Source organism: Tasmannia lanceolata, unplaced genomic scaffold (assembly GCF_043159265.1).
Source record: "Tasmannia lanceolata isolate RefF3 unplaced genomic scaffold, GAP_Taslan_0.1 ptg000013l, whole genome shotgun sequence".
Classification (NCBI taxonomy): domain Eukaryota; kingdom Viridiplantae; phylum Streptophyta; class Magnoliopsida; order Canellales; family Winteraceae; genus Tasmannia; species Tasmannia lanceolata.
The window spans coordinates 26,499,296-26,522,756 of record NW_027518690.1 but is presented as its reverse complement, the minus strand read 5'-3'; the positions used below and the strand labels follow the sequence as shown (position 1 = coordinate 26,522,756).

The 23,461-nt window shown below is 39.5% G+C and overlaps 2 pseudogenes across 1 annotated transcript in view; both read right to left on the bottom strand.

Moving 5' to 3' along the window:
- Positions 1–1,687, bottom strand: part of LOC143891105 (protein TPLATE-like) — a 29,577-nt pseudogene extending 27,890 nt beyond the window's left edge. The window contains exons 1-3 of the transcript XR_013255280.1: positions 1,658–1,687; positions 242–557; positions 51–103 (exon numbers count right to left, since the gene is read on the bottom strand). The product of XR_013255280.1 is annotated as a protein TPLATE-like (transcript). The remainder of the gene's footprint in view (positions 1–50; positions 104–241; positions 558–1,657) is intronic.
- Positions 1,688–12,526: 10,839 nt separating this feature from the next.
- On the bottom strand, positions 12,527–14,154 carry LOC143891104 (putative mitochondrial protein AtMg00860 pseudogene; annotated as a pseudogene).
- Positions 14,155–23,461: the final 9,307 nt, after the last annotated feature.

Below are 23,461 nucleotides of genomic sequence, written 5' to 3'. Positions count from 1 at the left end.
ACTGACAAACACTACATATTCTGAATTATTAATGACACGACTAAACTTACCAACTTTGAAGCAGGAGTTGGCATAGATTCAACAAAAAGACAGACTATAAAAACTGGACGCTTATTCATGAACAAGAAACTAGCACTGAAAGTTTACGAGAAACCCGCCTTCCTCCATCATGATGACATCTACCGAGTTTGATCCCGGAGTAGGAATTTCGGAAAGGGCAGTCCCACAAAGTCCGGATGACCTGGCTTGCACTGATTTTCATTCTCTGACATCGGCGAAATCTTCTTAGTTCTGCTTGACTCCTTCTGATTATAAATCATCGGCTCTTTTCCTTTTAAAGTCCTCTTATCACTCGGCGCTGAGGTATGAGCAAGAACAGTTGATTCTGCATACCACTGAATGAGCTCATCATCTTTAATTCTCAAAACATATGGAGTACGCTTCGGTTCACTTGGCCCTGGAGTAACGGAAGTAGAAATGACTGGTTCCGCGAAGAACTGGATAAAGTCATCTTCATCAATTCTCAGAATATATGGATCACCTTTCGGCGTAGGTCTCTGGTCAGCATTGAGCTCTCAAAGAATATGAGGCTCCTTATCTATCAAGTCTTGGATCGTATGTCTCAGCTCCAGACAATGGTCAGTCCAATGACCACGACATTGATGATACAAACAATATATTTTGCCAGCTTCTAAACCCCACGGATTTCTCTAAAAATTTGGTGATTGGGGAAAAATTAATTTTCCCTCCCTGGATAATTTCCCTAAGGCACTTTCAAGTGTACATGGTAATGTAGAGAATTTTCTTTCACATTTCTGAGCAGGTTTTGATGCAGGCGAGATCCTTCAAGATCAATCTAGAAGCCTTCTCATATAGGAAACTAGTTTTTATGAATGATATTCGTCTAAAGAGGGCTGCCCAACGTTTGAGCTCATGTTTGACCTATTTAGAAGGTGATTCAGGAAACGTTATAAACTAGAAAGTTGTAGATCTTTTCATGATGTTCGAAACAAGTATAAATACACATTTTTTGGACAAGAAGGTAAAAAGTTATGGCCGTTTTAGTAATCTGATCATACTAGCCCTTTCTAATTATAACTCTTCCTTTCTTTATTATTTTTTTCAAAACAAATATGATGTCACCAACCACCTCATCCCATGTTAGACGTTTTTGCAAATCCTCTGTGCAATAGTAACCAGAAATATATATGGGTCCGTGCCTGATTACGGATGAGGAAGGTCCGAAGAGCATCTCAATTCGCCCGAGTGCGAGCACCTGGTCTCTTATGCCATTTATTTATTAACTTTGAAGAGTTTTGGGCGAAAATCAGGTGAAATGGGAACAAATATCCCCGAGAAAAATGTCTATCTAAACATGCATGACTCCGGGATAATAAGCACGTACAAAATAATTAAAAGGTGTCACATAAGCATAACTAAGTTATGAGTGTCATGCCTAATGTGTGTCTAAGTTCTGGTGGGCAAACACATGCATGCTATAGCTAAAGGTATAAGGTCTGTACATGAAAGTAAGAAAACACAACAAAACATATAATACGATTCGATACCACACACGACACGACACAACACAACAAACCCTAAACTCTGGAGACATCAGCATCTTCTGGTTTGTTGGAAACTCTGGATTCCTGCTTACCTGAGTTGTTGGATGAAGAGCAACAGCCATTGACCTTCACTCAGTTCATCCAATACAAGTTAAGTAAAGTAGAATCCCCAAGTGAAAGACTTCTCAATTTTAAAGCCCTTGTTGACAATGAAAATATAGTTAACTCCTTGACCTTGAAAGCCAAATTGGACATCCTAAAAGACATTGATGCCGAGATTTTTTACTCTCCAGCCCATTCTATCCATTCTGCTGAGTCCAACTCCTCATAAAAAAAGAAGAGTAAGATCAAGAAGAGTAGAAAGAAGGCCAAAGCTTTTTATTAGCAGCAAATTGAAGATGAGGAAGAAATCTTCACCAGCTATGAAGATAGATTGAAAATCAATCTGGCTGCTTTCCAAATTGGAAACCCTCCCTTTGTTGATGATTCTGCCATTGTTGTGGAAAAAACCTCCTGTCCAAACCAGGAATCCATCTTCAAAAACTACTCCAATGGTTTGGACAAAACCAGTTTCGTGCATTACTCACTGGTTACTGCCGAAGATTCTGTTGGTTTTCTTCTTCAAACAAAGCTCCATCAGTCAAAGAATGACCCAACAATAAAAGAGAAGCATCAGGCATTAAATGGCAAAGACAGCTCTTGTACTACCCTCTTACATGAAAAGGACTCTCCTAGCTCTTCTTCTGAGCCTTGTCCTTTGGATCCAACTTCCAACCTTGTTTTGGGTGATGAGAAGACACTTTTGTTGACAGCTAGTGCTCTCCCCTTACAGCCTAGCATTGATCCTAAGGCTGCTAGCTTACAGCCTAGTACTGGAGCATTAAATTCAGCAGGAGGTACTGATGTTGCCATACCTGCCATGACTGCTGGTCAAATGAAAACCTGCACAGTGCAGAGTACTAGTGCTGTCTTTACTGGTTCAGCTTTGAATTCAAAGACTTGCTTGTTTGAGGGACCCTTGGAGGAATCCACCAAAGCTAGTCTCACTCAAGATTCTCAAGGCATTTCTGGGTCCTTTAGCTCTACTGAAAAGGGTGGGATATCAACCCATCTTTCTTCCAATTTTGGAAAGAGTGTTAGCACTGCCGCTCTTCCCCCGCAATCTTCAGATCCCATTGAAAAGGACCTCAATGGTCTTCCTGCCATAGTTAATCATGGATCTCCAGGGGTGGCTTTATTTCCAATCCAGCCACTACCATCTTCACCCCTGGTAATGAATATCCAGTGATCTCTTCAAACTTCGGTTCAAGCAGAGACATTAAAATACCTTTTGTTCTTTGCATCACTGCTCCAAATTCAGCTGCTGTTGGCCCTCTCATGATCAATGGTGCTCTTTCTGATGCAGGCAATTGAGAAGGAGATTTCTTCAGCAAATATAGTGCATGATCTACTACCAGTTGTAAATCTCCCTTGGAAAAATCTTTTCAATGATCAGAATTCCACTCCTTGCACTGCAAGCCATCCTGACCCAACTAAACTCACGGAAATTTCGCTAGTTGAGGAAGAAAAATCAAATCTAGAAATTCTTTTTCAAGATGAAGAGATCCAAAGGTATGAAAATCAGTGGGCAAATTGTCTTGTGGGGTATTTCCTTGGGAGACAGCCATTCTTCTCCATTCTTAAAGAAATCCTTTCCAAGAAATGGAACCTTACAGGCCCTCTCTAAGTTGTTTCTCTGCAAAATGGATTCCTTTTGCTAAAGTTCTCTTGCTCTGAAGAATGCACTAGAGTCCTGGAAGGCAACAACCTCCATTATGGAGGAAAACCCCTTATTTTGCAGAGGTGGGATTCTGATTCCTTACTTGAAAAGAAAAAATTGCTAGAAATCCCAATTTGGGTTCGTCTCCCTAGGCTTCACCTCAAATTCTGGAACCCTCACTGCTTGAGTAGAATTGGAAGCATGATCGGAAAGCCACTTTACATGGATACCCACACAGCTGAGACTTCAAGACTCCACTTTGCAAGACTTTGCATCCAAATTTCAGCAGAGCAAGCCCTCCCTGATTCTATAAAGCTTAAAACTTCCTCAGGGGAGATCATTCAAGAAATTGCTTATGATTGGAAGCCCAAGGCATGTTCTAGGTGCAAAGATTTTAGCCACTCGTTGGAGAATTGCACCTTAATTTCATCTCATTTGGTCCCAAAAAAGGTTTGGAAACCTGTCCAAAAGAGTGTAGTCCCTGAGCAAGTGAAGTCTTCTCCCGAAAATCAACCCCCTACCTGTAGGAGCCTGCCTCCTAATCAAAATCTTCTCGATAACAAATTTGATACCCTCTGTGATCAAGGAAATATGGTATCCAAGGGAGCATCCATCACCCCGATTCCTCCAGACGCAATTGATAAAGGCAAAGCAACTGGGGTAACAAATGTGATTGATAGTAGTAAGCCCCCATTAGATAGTCCAAAATCTAATTCAGCTTCTATTCCCTCTTTTTCCAATGGAGAACCCTGGAATTTAGTCTCAAAAAAGAAAGGGAAGGTTTAGCCTTTTGTTCCCCCCCTACCTGGGTTTCGAACTCCACCAGCTTTCAAAGATCAGAAGGTGTACCGTACGAAGTGTACAGCATCGATCTTGCCCGACGAAAGTCAGACTTTACCTTTTAAATGCTTTAGTTGTTTAAGTTTTAACTAAAGGGGGTAAATGTGAGTTTTATTTTGAAAATCTAAATATTACTAATGATTTGGCCGTTCACAGTTTAGACTCATGCAGGCTAGGAGTGCATTCTACTCTGGTTAGTTGCTTCTTTCGTGACGTTAGGACTTTTATCCTAAATTTATGGAAAGGCAACCATATTCAAATTCAATGGACAAAGGCGCTATCATCATCGCAACACACACCCTCGTGCGACCACCCCTCATCGGGATGGGATCCACAGATTGGCGACTCTGCTGGGGATTAATTACCTAACTTTATAACTTTTAAAAGCTTTAGTCGTTTAAGTCATAATTAAAGGGGATAAATGTGAAGAAAAAAAAAAAAAAAGATTCAAAAAATTCAAAAAATCAAAAAAATTCAAAAAACAAGAAAAAAAAACCAAAAGATGTTGTGTGCTTACTTGTGTGTGGAAAAGATCAATCTTGGTGTTGCTTCATTCTTGAACAAAAAGGATAAAGTGAAAACAATAATTCATGTTCATAAAATGTAATCACTCAAACCTTCAAAAGATTAATTGAAGGACTTGAGGGCATTAGATGCGAATCCCAAAATTGCACACACTTACATCACTTGCATTTACACCGTTGCATATCACATTCACACACGTCCTATTTTAGGAACCCGGAATGTTATCTAGCATGGTTGACTGGGAGGTCATGACCCGGTGCCTCTGTGCTAGAGAAACATTCCACTCTTAGCCTAGTACCTTTATGGTGCGTAAACCGATCTGTTGGTTCACGTACTGCTACTCTGGACACCGGTAGAGTATATCGAACACGAATTCGCGCTAAGGGAACTCTTGGCCTTATCCCTAGATTATCCCACACTTGCATATAGCATGGACAAGCGTACATCACTTGTGTGAGCCTAGATTAGGATGCCGTACCCATTTGTGTCTAGATTAGGCCGTAGTTCATCTTTCAATGGCTACGATCGGTTTTAAGTGCACAAACAAAGTCGTGAACCAAATCTCTTGGTTCCCTTAGATTAGGGGTTAGGAATTGCGCCCTCCAAGTGAATCAAAAAAAAAATGCCTTTGAGGTTGGGATAATAATCTCGTTACTCTTAGATCTAGAAAATCACATCTCTCATTGATCAATGATTCATTTATCGTGGGTTGATATCCTTTAGGTTAGGGTTCCCTTTCAAGGACTCATCTCATAACTCTAGCCTAGGATTTTATCTCCCCTGAAACTAGGGGCATCTTCTTCGAGTGTATCCTTAAAACCCCTAAAATGTCACCCCTTCTTAGGTTCATGCCTCACCCATCCGTTGGTCGCATTCTTTCAATTTTTAAATAAATAAGACCATCTTTTTCGATGAAAAATTTATCGGTCTCAAATGTGTGTGGGAATTTAGTCCTTCTAGCCAATACATGTTTTCAATCAAGAACACTACTGTGTCTAAACTTCCAATCTTTTCTTTATCAGGAGTTCTTGTATTCACCATTGATCATCCAAAAGCAACTTGGACCCGAGTTTCTAATCGTCTTGTGAGAATTCCACCTCAATTTTCTCCCATTGTCGTCTCAATGTCTGAACCAACCAAAAACTCTCAGCCTCCTCGCATTGATGATATGTTGGTCGAACTCACCCGTCAGATGAGCCTACTTCGCGAAGAACATAAGATCATGAAGGCTCAGTGGGAGGAAAAAGTTGATACTCCCGCTTCAAAAGAAAAATCTATAGCAACCACATCTGAGGTTCTCCCTCAACCCAAGTTGTTTCCTCTCACTATTGAAGATCAAGAGCAATACGGTGAAGAAAATTGCACTCCAATTCCTTATCCTGAAGAGAAATCCCTTGCTAAGAAATTTGAACTGTTGCTTCAAGAAGTCAAGGGCATTAAGCACCGAGAGTCAAACAGTTTTAATCTTGATAACCTGACTCTGTTTCTGAATGTTCGTCTCCCTCCAAACTTCCAGATTCCAAACTTTGATAAATACCATGGCACAGGTTGTCCTACTGCTCATTTACAAATGTTCATCATACGGCTACAGTCCCAAGGGTTGAATTCGGAGCAGATGGCTCAGTTGTTTCCCATTTCTTTGACTGACACTGCACGAAAATGGTATCTGAGTTTGGATAAGACAAAGGTCAGAACCTGGAATGAGATTACTGAGCAGTTCATCAAACAGTTTACTTATGATGACGGATCTGAGGTGACAATCCGTGATCTAGAGGCAACTACCCATTAAGACATTTGCCACTTTTGTAAAAAGGTGGAGGAAACTTGCTGCTTCCATGACGGACCGCCCTATAGAGAAGGAACAATGCAAGATCATGTTAAACAATCTGACCCCAACAATGCTTCAGCATATGTTGCTCCAGTATTGCCCAACTTTCGATCTCTTCATTAATGCGGGAATTCAGATCGAAGATGCCATAGCTAGAGGCATTCTGGCCACGAATGTTTCATTTCAAAAGGATTACAAGAAGCCTTCTCCTCCTGCTAAAGAAGTCAATTATGTTTCCACTACTATTCAGCCTCAGAAAGCCATGGTGTTCAATTACAATCAAGAGGGTGCTAAGCCTCTGGAGAAGGCTAAAAGAGAATTCACTTATCTCCTTGTTTCACCGTCAGCTGTATTGAAGCAATGTTTAGCTACTGGTCACCTTACCTTACTTCCTCCTAGACCTCCTCCTAATCCACTTCCTAAAACCTACAATGAGAATGAGTATTGCCAGTATCACCAAGGTCGTGGCCATACCACCAATCGATGCTTGTCCTTGAAGCATGCTATCCAAGATCTCCTTGATGAGAAGAAACTTATTTTTTCACCTAAACCTGATGTTATTCAAAATCCTCTACCTATCCATTCAGATACAGCCTCCACCCATGTCGGAACCATCTCCTTTGTTCATGCTTGTTGTGTGTTTGTGTTAGAGTTAGGAGTTTGTCCTAGCTAGGAGCACCTCCGTCCGGTCAGTTGGCGATTCATATCGCCGACTGATGACTAGGTCTAGGATGCGTTAGTGATCCCATCGTTTTCTTTAGGACACACAGCCTAGTTACACATAGGTTGTAGGATCCACCTGCATTAGCTTAGGGCTAACCTGCATTTAGTTAGGGCATATAGGGTGTCCTAAAATCCACAATCCACTGGAATCTAAATGATCACTCAAGAAGCTTTAATAACTAGTCTGGTATTTTAGGTTGAGTCTATGATAGAGGTCTAGATGTCTTAGGCATCATAGCTTAGAATAGGTGCGAAGAACTACGTTGCCTTGATTCTCGTGGAGGCGGGGATACGTAGGCTTCTTTGGATGAACATCAGATCATCTAAAGGCTCGGGCTTTAAGCAATAGAGTCTTAGGATTTGTTGTTAGCCCTTTAGGGCTTGTGTTTGTATATTAATGATGATTTTTGCATAGGATCTTGATAGTGTGCATTCATTTCTTTGATTACTTGCATGTTTAGCTGTAATATTTACCTGTTTGTTTACCTTGATCATATGTTTAGTTGCATCTCATTTATCTTGTTTATTGTATTTGATATATCTTGTGCAGACCTTATACCTATAACTGTAGCATGCATGTGTCTGTCCCACAGAACTTAGACACCCATTAGGCATGTCACTCATAACCTAGCAATGCTTAGGTAACACTTCTTTCATTTATCTTCATTTGTGCTTATTATTTCATCCCCGGGTCATGCATGATTAGATAGACGTCTTCTCGGGGATATTTCATTCCCCTTTTACATGACTTTCACCCAAAACTCTTCAAGGTTAATAAATAAATGGCATAAGAGACCAAGTGTTCGCACTCGGGCGAATTGGGGGCGCTCTTCGGACCTTCTCCATTTGTCACCAGGCATGAGCCCATGTATATTTCTAGTTATCCATTGCACAGAGGATTTGATTTTGGGGTTCCATAGCCTATCCATGGATGGCGACTCTGAGTTTATTTTAGGTACGTCTTGGTTTCGAGCGTTGGCTCTGGATCAAGACGTATCTCTTTCTTTTTATATCGCCACTCGTGCTATGCTATGAGGGTGGAATCTGTTTTGAGAGTTCCTTAGTAGAGCTCTCCTTCACACGTGGATGATCCAGAGGCCGCTGGGGGCTCGTCCCCCACCTCTCCCTCAGGATCGGGGTCCACAGCAGTTGAGCCTACAAGTTGCTCTAAGAGATTGTAGACACCCCATTTTGACCGTGCCCTAAATCCTTCATGATTGAGTAAAACATCATCAAATCAGTGAGATAGGACTCCAAATTTCACCCCGAGCTAGCTTAGGGTCCCGCCAAGGTCCCTGCAAAATTTCGTCAAAATCTGAGCGTGTTTGCCTAGCGAACAGGCCGGGGCATTGCTGTAGTGTAAATGCAGAACAGGGGGGTGAATTATCCTAGAGAGGGCTAACCCAAATTCATATAAGACACGATGGTCTGTGCGTTAATCAAATTTCCGCGCGCAAATCAATTTTCCGCGCGCCCATCAAATTTGGATTGCCAATATCAATTCCCAAAAAAAAAAAAAAAAAAACGTATAAATGCTGATTTTCTCTTTGTTTAAAGAAAAAAATTTTCGTTTGAGAGAGAAAATGAGAGAGAAAGGGGATTTCGATGCTATACCTTTTCCGATCCTTCTCCGGTCTTCACTTCACCGCCGACCATCACACCGGTGCTCCGGCTAGCACATCATCCTCATCCATCAGCCAATACCTCTCTAACACCTCAATCTCTCCAAGCTTCTCCGACAAACCTTTTCTTCTCCGACATAATTCCGGTGGGATTCTAAGCCCCGAAATTTAGATCTGAGATCTGGAAGAGAGGAGAGAGATAGATCAGAGCTTCTTTTTTGCAGAGTGAAAGAGAGAAAGAGAATAGCATTTTTCGAAACCCTAACCCTCTGTTTATCTTCTCCGGCGGAATTCTCGTCGGAATCCGGCCGGATATCTATTGATTCCCTACCCTAACTGTACCTTTTCTTCTCCGGCGAGCTCATCTTCTCCGGGCGGCTAGTGCGGGAACCAGATCGGAGCCAAGTTTTGGGAGGTGATCTGTGCAGAGCATGGCATAGATGCTAGGGAGATCTCATTTTCGTTTTAGAGAGAGAGATTTGAAAACCTAACCCTATTTGTCTTCTTCTTCTCTAATTGAACCTTCCGGCAAGCTTGCCGGAGCTCCGGCTGGTCAATTTTCACTTCTTACTCTTCTCTTCATCACACTACTACAAGATCTGCAGAGAGAGAGAGAGAGAAACAAGAGAGAGAAACCGGATCTCATCCAAACCCGAAGCCTTAATCCGATCATCTGCTCCGATCAACTCGCCGGAGCTCCGACGAACATTTTTCCATCGACCTCAGGCAAAGCCCCGATTCTGCCGGATTCTGGTCAAGATCAGCTGATAATCATCTTTGTTGCCAATTCCATCTTCTCTGGCAACAAGAAGAAAAAGGTTGCTCTGATTCCCTTGTTTTCAGGTATTTTTCTTAACTCTCATGTTCTTCCATGGATCATGAGATTGTTTTCCTTAATTTTAGTCTCTTCTCTAATCGGATGGTGTTTGGTCCACTCGATTGTATGTTTTCCAGTTTTGATGGCTGAATCATATTGTACTAGTTGATTTTAAATCTCAATTTTGGTCTTGATTTCAGTTTGTGTGATATGATTGCAATTTTTTTTTATGCTCAAACAATCCATGGATAATAGCTATTTTGTGATTACTAATTGATTTTGTAATTTTTTTTTTATATAGTTCAATAAGTCCAGTGAATACATTTCTCCTTTATTTTGACAATGACTTCTCATTGAATGTTTGAAACCTCTTTGGATAAGAATGTATTGTTCTCATCTTGAAATTATATGATAGTTTTCTTTGTGAAGTTCCAAAAAGGAACATAAGGAGTATATGATTTCAGAAATTTCCAGAGCATAATTCATAATAAGGCTGGTGACCACCGGTTCTTATACATTTCAATTCTCTTCTTGGTTCTATGCAATTTGATCCCGTGCATGCTTGAATTATAAGTCATTCTTAAATGTGAGTTGCCACCAGTTCATGAATGTTGGAAATCAACCCTGTACATGTATGGCTGAGTTGTGGCGTGTCAAATACTTTCATGTTTGCCTTATTCTAGCTGCTCCAACATGCTTTGTTTGATTTTATTTATTTATTTATTTGTACCTCATGACCATTCTGCCCTGATTGTATTAAAATTTGTACAAATTGAAAATATCATTTAATGTGTTTCTATAATCTGTTGGAAATTTAATACTTCTCTTTCATACTAAGCTTTGACTTAGGGTTCAAAGACGGTAATAAATGGATTGGTCAGGTGAGATTATCTCAAAGCTTATTATACTCATTCCTTTTTATTTAAATAAATTGTTTAATAGGAAGAAGGAGATCAGATGACTACTCTATTCGATATTATCGACATGAGTACTGTCTGATTTCAAGGCGGGATATAGAAATATTATCATGTGTATATGATATCAGATGATTACTTTAGCATCATCTGATTTCATCCCCATATTGGGGTGGTGTTTGTGGTTGGGCATAGAAGTGTTTGATATTGTTTTCTTTTACTTTATTAGGCTATCCAGCGGCTGGTCTGGACTAATTAATGTTGTTTATCATTTTATGATTGCTATAGATTGTGTATTTTTTTAATTGAAAATTCTTCTTTGCTTAGCACTTGATTTATTTTTATAAGAATAGAATGGAATTTGCGATTATCTGGTAGCCTTTTTTTCTCTCTTTGATAGACTAACACAGTCTTATAGATTTCTGTTAAATTTCTTTAGATATTGGAATCCCCTCTCATTGCAAGGGCTATGAAGGAGTCATCCCGAGCCCATTATTTTAGAGGACTTGCATAGTCCTAGTAGTGTTTTCCCTTCTAATCTTTTCTTCATTTAATGAGACTGTTTAAGTCTTTCAGGTTTCTTTCCTTTGTCATTTTAAGCCCATCTCTAGGGGGACTTGCACAGTCCAAATAGCATTCAATTTTCTCAAAAGACTTGCCTAGTCTTTTAGATCCAAATCTTTGGAGACAGGCATTGTCTCGTTAATGAATCAACCCGAGTCAACCCCTAGGAGACTACCTCTAGTCTCACAGGTCTTAAACCCTCTTCTAGTCGAAGACCAACTTGGTCTGTCAGTTATCTCATTTTCTTATCATTGTTTAGGCAATGATAAGGTTACTTGGAGCCCATCCTTATGCTTAGGAGACTTGCCCAGTCTTGCTAGCATTTTTCTCTATCCTACCTCTGTGTCTAAGAGACTTACCCAGTCTCATTCTCTTGCTAAACTTCCTCTTTGTGCGTCGTTTAGTTTTGGGAGAACACCTTACTCGGCTTGGCAACATACCCCTACCCTTATGGGTATTGGGTTGCACATTTGTTGCACCCTAGGGCTAGGTAGCTGTCCGGCCCGGCTGGGTGTTTTTCCTTTGCCAAATATGCACAGGGTCTCTTTTTTTCCTTATTACTTGTGAGCTTTATTTTGGTTTGATAGTCCACTAGCATAGGAATCCGTCCTTAGTCTAGAAAGTCAGTCCTCTTGTTCAGGAATCAAATTCTATCATCATAAGGGTTAGGATTTTATCCAACCTTTCATCAGATCATGTTCTTCTATCCGCTCTTGCAAGGTATAGGATGCTGTCAAACCCTTACAGAGTCATGTTTCTGTCTTTTTCCCCCGCAAAGCATAGGATGCTGTCCGACCTTTGCGGGATTCCAGAAGTCTACCCTACCCTTATGATGATAGGATTCTGTCCTCTTGAGTCAAAAACATAAAAAACATCTGAAAAATCAAAAATCTCAAAAATCTCGAGTCATTAGGAGTAGCTAGAAAATTCTGTTTCCGAACTACGTTGGCTTGATCCCTTTCAACAGGGTACGTAGTGCAGCTTGGGATTCACATCCCAAGTCCAGCCAAACCTTTAAAAATAAACTCATTTCAAATCTTTCAAAAATACAAAAATTCTTCAAAACCTTTTTCAAAAAGATCTTCTCCTAGAGTTAGGAGTCTGTCCTAGTTTGTTTGGGGTGTTTTAGAGTTAGGAGTATGTCCTGATTTGTTGATATGGTGTGTCCTGTCGTGTGAGTGTCCCTAGAGTTAGGAGGCCTCGAGTCGATCGGTTAGACATTTAGTCGAACCGATGGCTAGACTAGGAAGCATATAGTCAGCCTATGGTTTTCTTTAGGATGCACAGCCTAGTTACACATAGGATGTATGGCCCACTTGCATTAGCTTAAAGCTAATCAACTTGCATTAGTTAGGGCATATAGAGAGTCCTAAAAATTACAATTCATCTGAATTTAATCAATCGTGCAAAAAAGCTTTAAAAATCAGTCGAGTCTAGTGGAATCGAGTCTAGGATAGCAGTTCTAGATGGATAGGCATAATAGTTTAGAATAGGGCATCGAAGTATGTTGACTCCGATTCTTCCCGAGGCCGGGATACGTAGAGCGGCTGGGATGGACGGCCATCTTGGTCGGGTCAGGTCGCATTAGAGTTATGACTCATTTTGTCCAGTCAGGTATAGAGTTGATTTGTGTTGTATGTTTTTGCTGTGTTTTCTTACTTTCATGTACAGATCCTATACATTTAGCTGTAACATGCATGTGTTTGCACACCAGAACTTAGACACCCATTAGGCATGTCACTTATAACCTAGTTTTGCTTAGGCGACACTTCTTTCATTTCTTTTATGTGTGCTTATTATTCATCTCCGAGACATGCATGATTAGATAGACGTCTTCTCGGAGATATTGATTCCCATTTCATATGACTTTTGCCCAAAACTCTTCAAAATCATTAAGTAAATGGCATAAGAGACCAGGTGCTTGCACTTGGGCGGACGATGTGCTCTTTGGACCTTCCGAATTCGTAACCAGGCACGAACCTTCTTTTATATCTCTGGTTATCCGTTGCAACAGAGCATAGTATGGGATCCTTGGCCCACTTCCTTGGATGGCGACTCTTCTTTGTTTAAGGTACGCCTCGAATCTGGGCTAGTCCCCGAATCGAGAGGTATCTCACCCTTTGTATCGCCACTCATGCTGTGAGGGGCACTTCTTTCGAGAGTTCCTTGGTAGAGCTCTCCATTCACGTGGATGATCGTGAGACTTAGAGTGTGGGGCCCGCGCACCGGCTCTCTCTCGGATCGGGGTCCACAGAGATACTTTAAGCTTTGATGATCAGTCTTTATTTGAAATTTCCTGCCCAACAAATAGTGACGCCATTTGGTTACCATGTGAACAAGGGCAAGCATCTCACGCTCATATGTAGACAATGACGAATGTTGGCTGGATAGGACCTTGCTACAAAATGCAATGGGCCGCCCATCTTGCATCAACACACCTCCAATGCCTGTTCCAGAAGCATCACATTCTATAACGAATGGCCGTGAAAAATCTGGTAGAGCCATCACGGGGGTGGATGACATAGCAGCCTTAAGCTTCACAAATGCCCCATCCGCTTCCTCATTCCAATGGAACCCATCTTTGCATAAGAGCACAATAAGTGGTTTAGTAATCTCACTGTAGCCTTTCACAAATTTCCTATAATATCCTGTTAAACCCAAAAAACCACGCAATGATTTCAAATTGGTATGATGTGGCCACTCTACCATGGCACAGATCTTCTCAGGGTCAGCTGCAACTCCTTCTCTCGAAATTATGTGACCCAAATATTCAATGCATATTTGGCCGAAAGAGCATTTTGAACGTTTAACCGCCAGATGATGGTGCCGTAACTTATCCAAAACTATTTGTACAAGATTGAGATGATCTGTCCAACACTTACTATATATCAATATATCATCGAAGAATACTAGGACAAATTTGCGTAAATGTTCACGAAAAACCTCATTCATAAGACTTTGAAATGTTGACGGAGCATTAGTCAACCCGAAGGGCATAACTAAAAATTCATAATGACCTCATGAGTGCGAAATGCTGTCTTAGGAATATCAGATTCATGCACACGTATTTGATGGTACCTGGATCTCAAATCCAATTTTGAGAAAAACTTCATTCCATGTAGTTCATCTAATAATTCATCAATAGTAGGGATAGGAAACTTATCTTTTGAGCGACCTGTAGTCGATACACATCCTCCACGACCCGTCCTTCTTCCTCACCAATAGTACTGGGGAAGAAAATGGGCTCTTGCTAGGGCGAACCACTCCAATCTCAAGCATTTCTCGAACTAATTTTTCAATCTCATTCTTCTGCAAGTGTGGGTAACGGTAGGGTCTCATATTGACAAGTTGCGCTCCAGACTTCAATGGAATATGATGATCATGAGAACGATGAGGTGGGAGCTCCTTTGGTTCTTCAAATACATCATGGTATTCTTCTAATAATATTGCAAGATCCGCATGTGTATTCTTGCCTTCTTCAAGTTGGGTATTAAAATCAATTTGAGCCAAAAATCCCCATGACTTTTGCTTCAGTAACTGAGTCAACTCCTTGCCTTCCACAGTTTGTACTTTGGAATTTTGAATCCCATGTAAAGTGTGCTGCTCTCCTAGATAATCAAAGGTCATTGTAAGGTTTTCAAAATTCCAAATAATAGTACCTAGTGACTTCAACCATTGAACTCCTAAAACAATGTCAGATCCATGTAATGGCAAGGCATACAAATCAGTTATAAGTTCCAAACCTCCAAGGTTGATGCACACACGCTCACAAATTCCATGACATCTTAACTTGTTACCATTGGCTACTAAAACTTCGAAGCTTGGACCTGATTTCATCGAATAACCCAACCTTTGAACCAATTCTACCGCCACAAATTTATGTGTAAGCCCAATGGCTCCCACCTTGGCATTCCCATATTCTTTTGATGATTACAATACACAAGTGATTGTATATCACTAATGTGTTTGTATGTCTAAGTTGTAGATCATGATTGTATTAAGACATGATTGCTTGGATTAAGGCCAAGAAGCTCTCGTTGGACCACATTCGGAAGGCCAAGACATCGGAGATCCAAGACGCATGAAGACTTGAAGCATCGCAATTGAAGATCGAAGTCATTTTAGAATGTAAAGATTCAATCCTAGTTTAGATGTTTTGAGGCATAATTAAAGTAAAACACACACCCCTAAATGTTTAAGAGATTGTCCTTGTGGTGTTCCAAGACTTTGGAACCCTCATAACAATCCCAACTTTGTGTAGAGTTGGAAGCCCAAATGAATAAGAAACAGGAATTGAAAATCTGTTGCATATAGGCTTCATGGAACTCCGAGAATATTCTCGGAGCTCCGAGCTCAGAACTCCGAGATATTCCTCGGAGCTCCGAGAAATTGTCCAGTAGCATTTTTCCAACTTCTGTATGTATTACCAGAACTCCGAGATAAATTCTCGGAACTCCGAGAAAATCTCTCGGAACTCCGAGAACACTATAACGGGAAAAAATATATCCGTTGGGGAACTTTGCCAGAATTACGACTATGCCCCCAAATGGTCATATTTGGTTTTTTCTATATATATGGGTATTCTATACTTCCCAATTATCAATCATAACACTCTAAAAAACCTATTGGAATATCCTAAGAGTGAATCAAGCTTGTTTATGCCTCTCATTCTCTAGAATTAGGATTTGGATCATTAGGCTAAAATTTTTACATCTTCTACAAACCTTGTAAACCATTGTGAGGGATTTTTTGTTCTTTCTTTCTTTGTTCAAGACGATTGTATTCGGGCGAGTGTTCGGAGAAGCGGAGCCCACTCTCCGTGGTGAGGATTGCCACCAAGGTTAAAAGCAATTGGAATTGTAATCGGTACCGATCTTCGCCGAAGTTAAGAAGATCAAATAGTGAAGCCATCAACGGGTTTGGTTGGTGGAGTGGAGTAGGCCTCGCGTTTTGAGGACCGAACCACTTAAAATCTCGGGTGCACTCTCTTATCTCTTGCTTTATATTTGCATTGCACTTAGGATTTAACTTGTGTGCTTAATTTTTATCTTTGATCTCTTAATCTTCAAATTTGGGTTGGAGTTTTCAAAAGATTAAAACGTGTTAAGTAACCTAAATTTTCCCTCCTCATAAGTTGCCATTAGAATAAGTACTCGGGCCTACCTTTGGAATTTCATTATGTGTGTTGACGGTGTCAATTAACACACCACCTGTTTCTTAATGAAGGCCTACAACCTCATGGTTTGTGCACTTGTAACGCTAGCCAACACATATAATGACACTTTTAGAATATTATCCTCATTCTCTGTAGTTCCCTCATCATTAGGAGTTGTCTCATCATCTTCTCCTGTAAGGATAAACACTTGCATTGTCTTGCAACGATGCCCCAGAACAAATTTTTCATCACAATTAAAGCATAGGCCTTGATCACGCCGAGCCTTCATCGCAGCCAAGGTTAGACGTTTAATAGGGGCAACCACCGTTCTTGGTGGGGCCTTAGGCTGCGAAAATCTACTAGCATGTGTTGCTTCAATGTTTGTTGAGTTGTAGCGGCTCTGAGTGATTCGATCCACCCGACGTAGGCGTTACAACTTGGCATCCTGTCGGCGTGCTAACCCCATAGCATCCTTCAATGAAGATGGCTTGAACATCATAACCTCTAGTCCAATCTCTTCACGTAGCCCATGTACAAAACTACCTATCAATGCTTCTTTTGTCCAACCGGTTATCCGGTTAGCAAGTCTTTCAAATTCTTCTTGGTAGGCCTGCAAGGTCCCCTTTTGTTGGATCTTCGATAGAGCTCCATGAAAATTGTCATAATCTGTCGGACCAAAACGAACACAGATGGCATCAATCATCTCGTTCCATTTGAGGCTCGGCTGCACCTTGTGATACCATTGGAACCACTGGGACGCAGCTCCATCTAGGTGAAAAGAGGCCAACAATACTTTTTGATCCTCAGGTGTCCTATGATAGGCAAAAAAATGCTCTGCCTTATAGACCCATTCCGTCGGATCTTGACCCTCGAACTTGGGAAAATCAATTTGTGCAAAGCGAGTCTGGATTCGACTATCAGCGACAATACTTTGATTATCGCCAATAGAAACTGAATGAGTAGTAGCTGGACTCCCTATCGTCAGCCGTTCTATCGAATTCGCAATAGTATCGAACTTATTGTTCATAGATTCCGAAGCTTGTTCAGGACGTTCGATACTAGGGCAACCTCTTCTTCCAACTTTCCCACATGCTCTTCCATCTTGCTAGGCTTTCTTGGCATGCCAGAACCAAGGCTTTGATACCAGATGATAGGATCGAACTACCTATCAAGGGCAACCTGCAGGAAAAAAGATCAAACGAGCAAACTCCCACAATTTTAAGAGGGGAAGGGATTCCTCTGGTGCAGATGCACAATATTAAAATAACTCTTTTCTATTTATTCCCACAAGCAATTTCCAATACATATTCATTATTGTCTCTTTAAGAAACCAACTAAGAAAAGGACTCTTTCTAAAGTAGAACAACCTAAGAAAAGGACTCTTTCTAAACTAGGACTCCTAGGAAATAAAACTAAATATTCTAACAAAAGAAACTACTAATTTGATGGAGAGAAATTAGGAAGAGAAAAGTGAGCCGTAACATTATTCTTTTGTATTCATGTAATCTAATTTTGAAATTAGTGTGATGATTTGGGTGATTACGGCTTTTTATTTTTTAGGTTTTATTAACATCTTCATTTCTGTACACCTCGTGTCGACTCTGTTTGGTGAATTGTTCAACTTCAGAAATCTGTAGATCTTATATTCGTAAAATTTGTGATTAACAAATTGATATTCACAAAAGGGATCTGCTAGGGACTATCGCATAAGGCATTTTAGGAAATTGTTGTTGATTTGTTTGGAAAAGTAAATTAAATTGTAAATTAATTTAATTGTGATGCGTACAGGTGGACTAGAATATCTTACCCAAAAAGAAAACAGGTGTTAGAGATGATGGTTTTTGAGTTTTGCAAGAGGAAGAAGACTTTTGTTACAACTTTGGTTGATTATTTGAGGGTTGTAACAGAAATGGGAGATCACTTATTTGGAAGGACTATGATAGTATTTCTTAAGAGAGAAATAATATGGTGCCAGCCCGTGAAGTCATGTGTAGGAGGTACCACAAAAGTACTGCCCTTGATATTTGATCCAATTGTAGCCTCCTAAAAAGTGGGCTGTTGTTGGATCAAATATCAAGGGCGGTACCACCTCCTCAGGACTTCATGTTTAGGCACCATCTAAAAACTCTACTTAAGAAGCTATGGAGAGTAAGAGATGGGGAAGGAAGAACAAAGATCATTAATGGACTCCGAGCCCAAATTTGATGATATAGGCTGTGTTCTTAAACGCTTCTCAGATAAGGTGGAAGGAGCAGGAACATAATTGCTTGGTGCGACTCCCCTTCGCTTCACTCCTTTGTTTTGAGAAGTCGATCGTTTTAGCACTGCTGAAGATTATTATTTGGAAAACACTTTTAGAACGGGATCCCATGGTCATTTTCACATGGATTTTGGCATTTCAGGTATTGGTGCTCTTTTTAATTTTCTAGCGATGTCACGATAGAGGATCTCGTGCTTTTAAGAAAACAATTTCCGTTTTGCTAGCAGCCCTCTCTTCTTTTCTTTTTTAATTCTCCACATCATATGCTTAGCTGTAGCATTTACTTATCCAACTTATCTGTCATTATCTGCTTAGTTGTAGCTGTGCATGTGGTTGTTTACGGCCTTTTTTAGATGTGATGAGTTAGGATTTGTTTGTTTTATTTGCCCATCTCTGGGTCATGCATGCTTAGGTAGACGTCTTCTCTCGGGGATGCTTGTGCCCATCTCACATGATTTTGGCCCAAAATTCTTCAAAGTTAATAAAAATGGAATAAGAGACTGAGTGCTTGCACTCGGGCGGATGGGGTGCTCTTCTGACCTTCCTCATTCGTCACCAGGCATGGACATGTTGTATCTCTGGTTATCCGTTGCGACAAAGTATTGTATAGGTTCCAGAGCCGACTACCCTGGATGGCGACTCTTCTTTGTTTTATGCATGTCTTGGTTCCGGGCTAGTCCCCGAATCAAGAGGTATCTCATTTACATTGCTACCCATGCTGTGAGTGGCATCATTTCGAGAGTTCTTTGGTAGAGCTCTCCTTCAATGTGGAGATCTTAGAGGATTAATGGGGATCTCGTATTCTCGTCACCATCCTCGGGATCGCGGGTCCACAGTTGGGTTTGAAAGAAAACTTCAAGATGAGTACATAGAGAGTGATTTCACTGGATTTGGACTTAAAATCAGAGAGTTACAGATGTTTTACTAAATAACTACTTTCTAATCCCAAAATTATGTTTTAATGTTGTTTAGGTTAAAAGACCAGAACTTACTCATCCCCATGAATATTTTAATAAGGATTTTTCTTTCTAAAAGAGAATTTGAAGGCATCCAATAAGTTGAAATTTCACCACTTTTGGACTTAAAATGAGAGAGTTATGGACGTTTTAATTTTGGGTGACGTTTCGCACGGCCTTTAAAAAACGGACTGTCACTCTCTCATCCCTATGAATTTTTCGATGCGTTTGTTGGGTTCAAAAGAAACTTTGAGATGAGTAGAGAGTGATCTCACTTGATTTGGACTTAAAAGGAGAGACTTATGGACGTTTAACTAAATAACTCACTTTCATTCCCAAATTTATGTTTTAATGCTAAAAGACCATAACTCACTATTCCGATGAATATTTTGATATGGTTTTTTTCCTCTTAAAGAGAATTTGAAGGCATCTGATTAGTTGAAATTTCACCACCTTTTTACTTAAAATGAGAGAGTTATGTAGGTTTTAATTTTGGGTGACGTTACGCACTGTCTCTAAAAAATGGACCATGACTCTCTAATCCCTATAACTTTTTCGAGACGTTTCTTAGGTTTGAAAGAAAACTTCGAGGATAGTACATAGAGAGTGATTTCACTTGATTTGGACTGAAAAAGAGATAGTTATGGATGTTTTACTAAATAACTCCTTTTCATTCCCAAAATTATGTTTTAATGCTGTTTAGGCTAAAAGACCATAACTTACTCATTTCGGTGAATATTTTGATAATATTTTTTTCCTCATAAAGAGAATTTGAGGCATCCGATTAGTTGAAATTTCACCACTTTTAGACTAAAAATGGGAGAATTATGGAGGTTTTAATTTCGGGTAATGTTTCGCACTGTCTTTAAAAATCGGACCGTAACTCTATAAACCGTAAGACTTTTTCGTGGTGCTTCTTGGGTTTGAAAGAAAACTTTGAAATGAGTACATAGAGAGTAATTTCACTTGATTTGGCATTAAAATGAGAGAGTTATGGATGTTTTACCAAATAACTCCATTTCAATCCCAAATAACTCACTCATTCCGGTGAATATTTCGATAATATTTTTTCTCTAAAAGAGAATTTCAAGGCATCCGATTAGTTGAAATTTCACCACTTTTGAACTTAAAATGAGAGAGTTATGGAGGTTTTAGTTTTGGGTGACGTTTCGCACATTTTTTTATAAAACGGACCATAACTCTCTAATCCCTATGACTTTTTCAGTGCATTTCTTGGGTTTGAAAGAAAACTTCGAGATGAGTACATAGAGAGTGATTTCACTTGATTTGGACTTAAAATTAGAGAATAATGGATGTTTTACTAAATAACTCCCTTTCAATCCCATAATTACGTTTTAATGATATTTAGGCTAAAAGACCATAACTCACTCATTCACGTGAATATTTTGATACGATTTTTTTCCTCTGAAAGAGAATTTGAAGGCGTCCGATTAGTCACCACAATTGAACTTAAAATGACAGAATTATGGTGGTGTTAATTTTGGGTGACATTTCGCACTGTCTTTAAAAAACCAACCGTAACTCTCTAATCCCTATGACTTTTTTGGTGCGTTTGTTGGTTTTGAATGAAAACATCGAGATGAATACATAGAGAGTGATTTCACACTATGTGGACTTCAAATCAGATAGTTACGGATGTTTTACAAAATAACTCCCTTCTAATCCCAAAATTATGTTTTAATGCAGTTTAGGCTAAAAGACCAGAACTCACTCATCCCGGTGAATATTTTGATAAGGATTTTTTTCTCTGAAAGAGAATTTGAAAGCATCCGATTAGTTGAAATTTCACCACTTTTGGACTTAAAATGAGAAAGCTATGGAAGTTGTAATTTCGGGTGACGTTTTCGCACGGTTTTTAAAAAACGGACCATAACTCTCTCATCCCTCTGACTTTTTCGGTGCGTTTGTTGGGTTTGAAAGAAAACTTCGAGATGAGTACATAGAGAGTAATTTGAATTGATTTGGACTTAAAAAGAGAGAGTTATGGATGTTTTAATAAATAACTCCCTTTCAATCCCAAAATTATTCTTTAATGTTGTTTAGGATAAAAGACCATAACTCACTCCTTCCGGAGAATAATTTGATAAGGTTTTTTTCCCCTAAAAGAGAATTTGAAGGCATTCGATTAGTTGAAATTTCACCACTTTTGGACTAAAAATGGGAGAGTTTTGGAGGTTTTAATTTTGGGTTACGTTTCGTAGTGTCTTTAAAAAACGGACCGTAACTCTCTAATCCCTATGATTTTTTCAGTGCGTTTCTTCGGTTTGAAAGAAAACTTCGAGATGAGTACCTAGAGAGTGATTTCACTTGATTTAGACTTAAAATGAGAGAGTTGTGGATGTTTTACCAAATAACTCCCTTTCATTCCCAAAATTCTGTTTTAACACTGTGTAGGCTAAAAGACCATAACTCACTCATTCCGGTGAATATTGTGATAAGGTTTTTTTTTCCTCTGAAAGAGAATTTGAAGGCATCAGATTAGTTGAAATTTCACCACTTTTGGACTTAAAATGAGAGAGTTTTGAAGGTTATAATTTTGGGTGACGTTTCGCACTGTCTTTAAAAAAAGGACCGTAACTCTAATCCCTATGACTTTTTCAGTGCGTTTCTTGGGTTTGAAAGAGAACTTCGAGATGAGTACATAGAGAGTGATTTCACTTGACTTGGGCTTAAAATGAGAGAGTTATGGATGTTTTAATAAATATCTCCCTTTCAACCCCAAAATTATGTTATAATGCTGCTTAGGCGAAAAGACCATAGCTCACTCATTCCAGAGAATAATTTGATAAGGTTTTTTTCCTCTGAAAGAGAATTTGAATGCATCCGATTAGTTTAAATATCAGCACTTTTTTACTTAAAATGAGAGAGTTTTCGACGTTTTAATTTTGGGTGACGTTTCGCAGTGTCTTTATAAAACGGAATGTAACTCTCTAATCCCTATGACTTTTTCAGTGCATTTCTTGGGTTTGAAAGAAAACTTCGAGATGAGTATATTGAGAGTGATTTCATTTGATTTGGACTTAAAATTAGAGACTTATGGATGGGTTACTAAATATCTCCCTTTCATTCCCAAAATTATGTTTTAACACTGTGTAGGCTAAAAGACCGTAACTCACTCATTCCGGTGAATATCTTGAGAAGGTTTTTTTTCCACTGAAAGAGAATTTGAATGCTTCCGATTAGTTGAAATTTCACCACTTTTGGACTTAAAATGAGAGAGTTATGGAAGTTTTCATTTTTGGTGACGTTTCTCACGATCTTTAAAAAACAGACCGTAACTCTCTCATCCCTATGTCTTTTTCAGTGCGTTTGTTGAGTTTGAAAGAGAACTTCGAGATGAGTACATAGGGAGAGATTTCACTTGATTTAAACTTAAAATGAGAGAGTATGGATGTTTTAATAAATAACTCCCTTTCAATCCCAAAATTTTGTTTTAATGCTACTTAGGCTAAAAGACCACAACTCACTCATTCCGGAGAATAATTTGATAAGGTTTTTTTTCCTCAGAAAGAGACTTTGAAAGCATCCGATTAGTTGAAATTTCACCACTTTTGGACTTAAAATGAGAGAATGTTGGAGGTTTTAATTTTGTGTTACATTTCGCAGTGTCTTCAAAAAACGGACCGTAACTCTCTAATCCCTATGACTTTCTCAATGCGTTTCTTGGGTTTGAAAGAAAATTTCGAGATAAGTACCTAGAGAGTGATTTCACTTTATTTGGACTTAAAATGAGGAAGTGACAGATCTTTCACAAAATACCTCCCTTTCAAGCCAAAAATATTGTTTTATTGCGCTTTAGGCAAGAAGACCATAACACACTCATTCTGGCAAATATTTTGATAATGTTTATTTCCACTGAAAGAGATTTTGAAGCCATCCGATTAATTGAAATTTCACCACTTTTGGACTTAA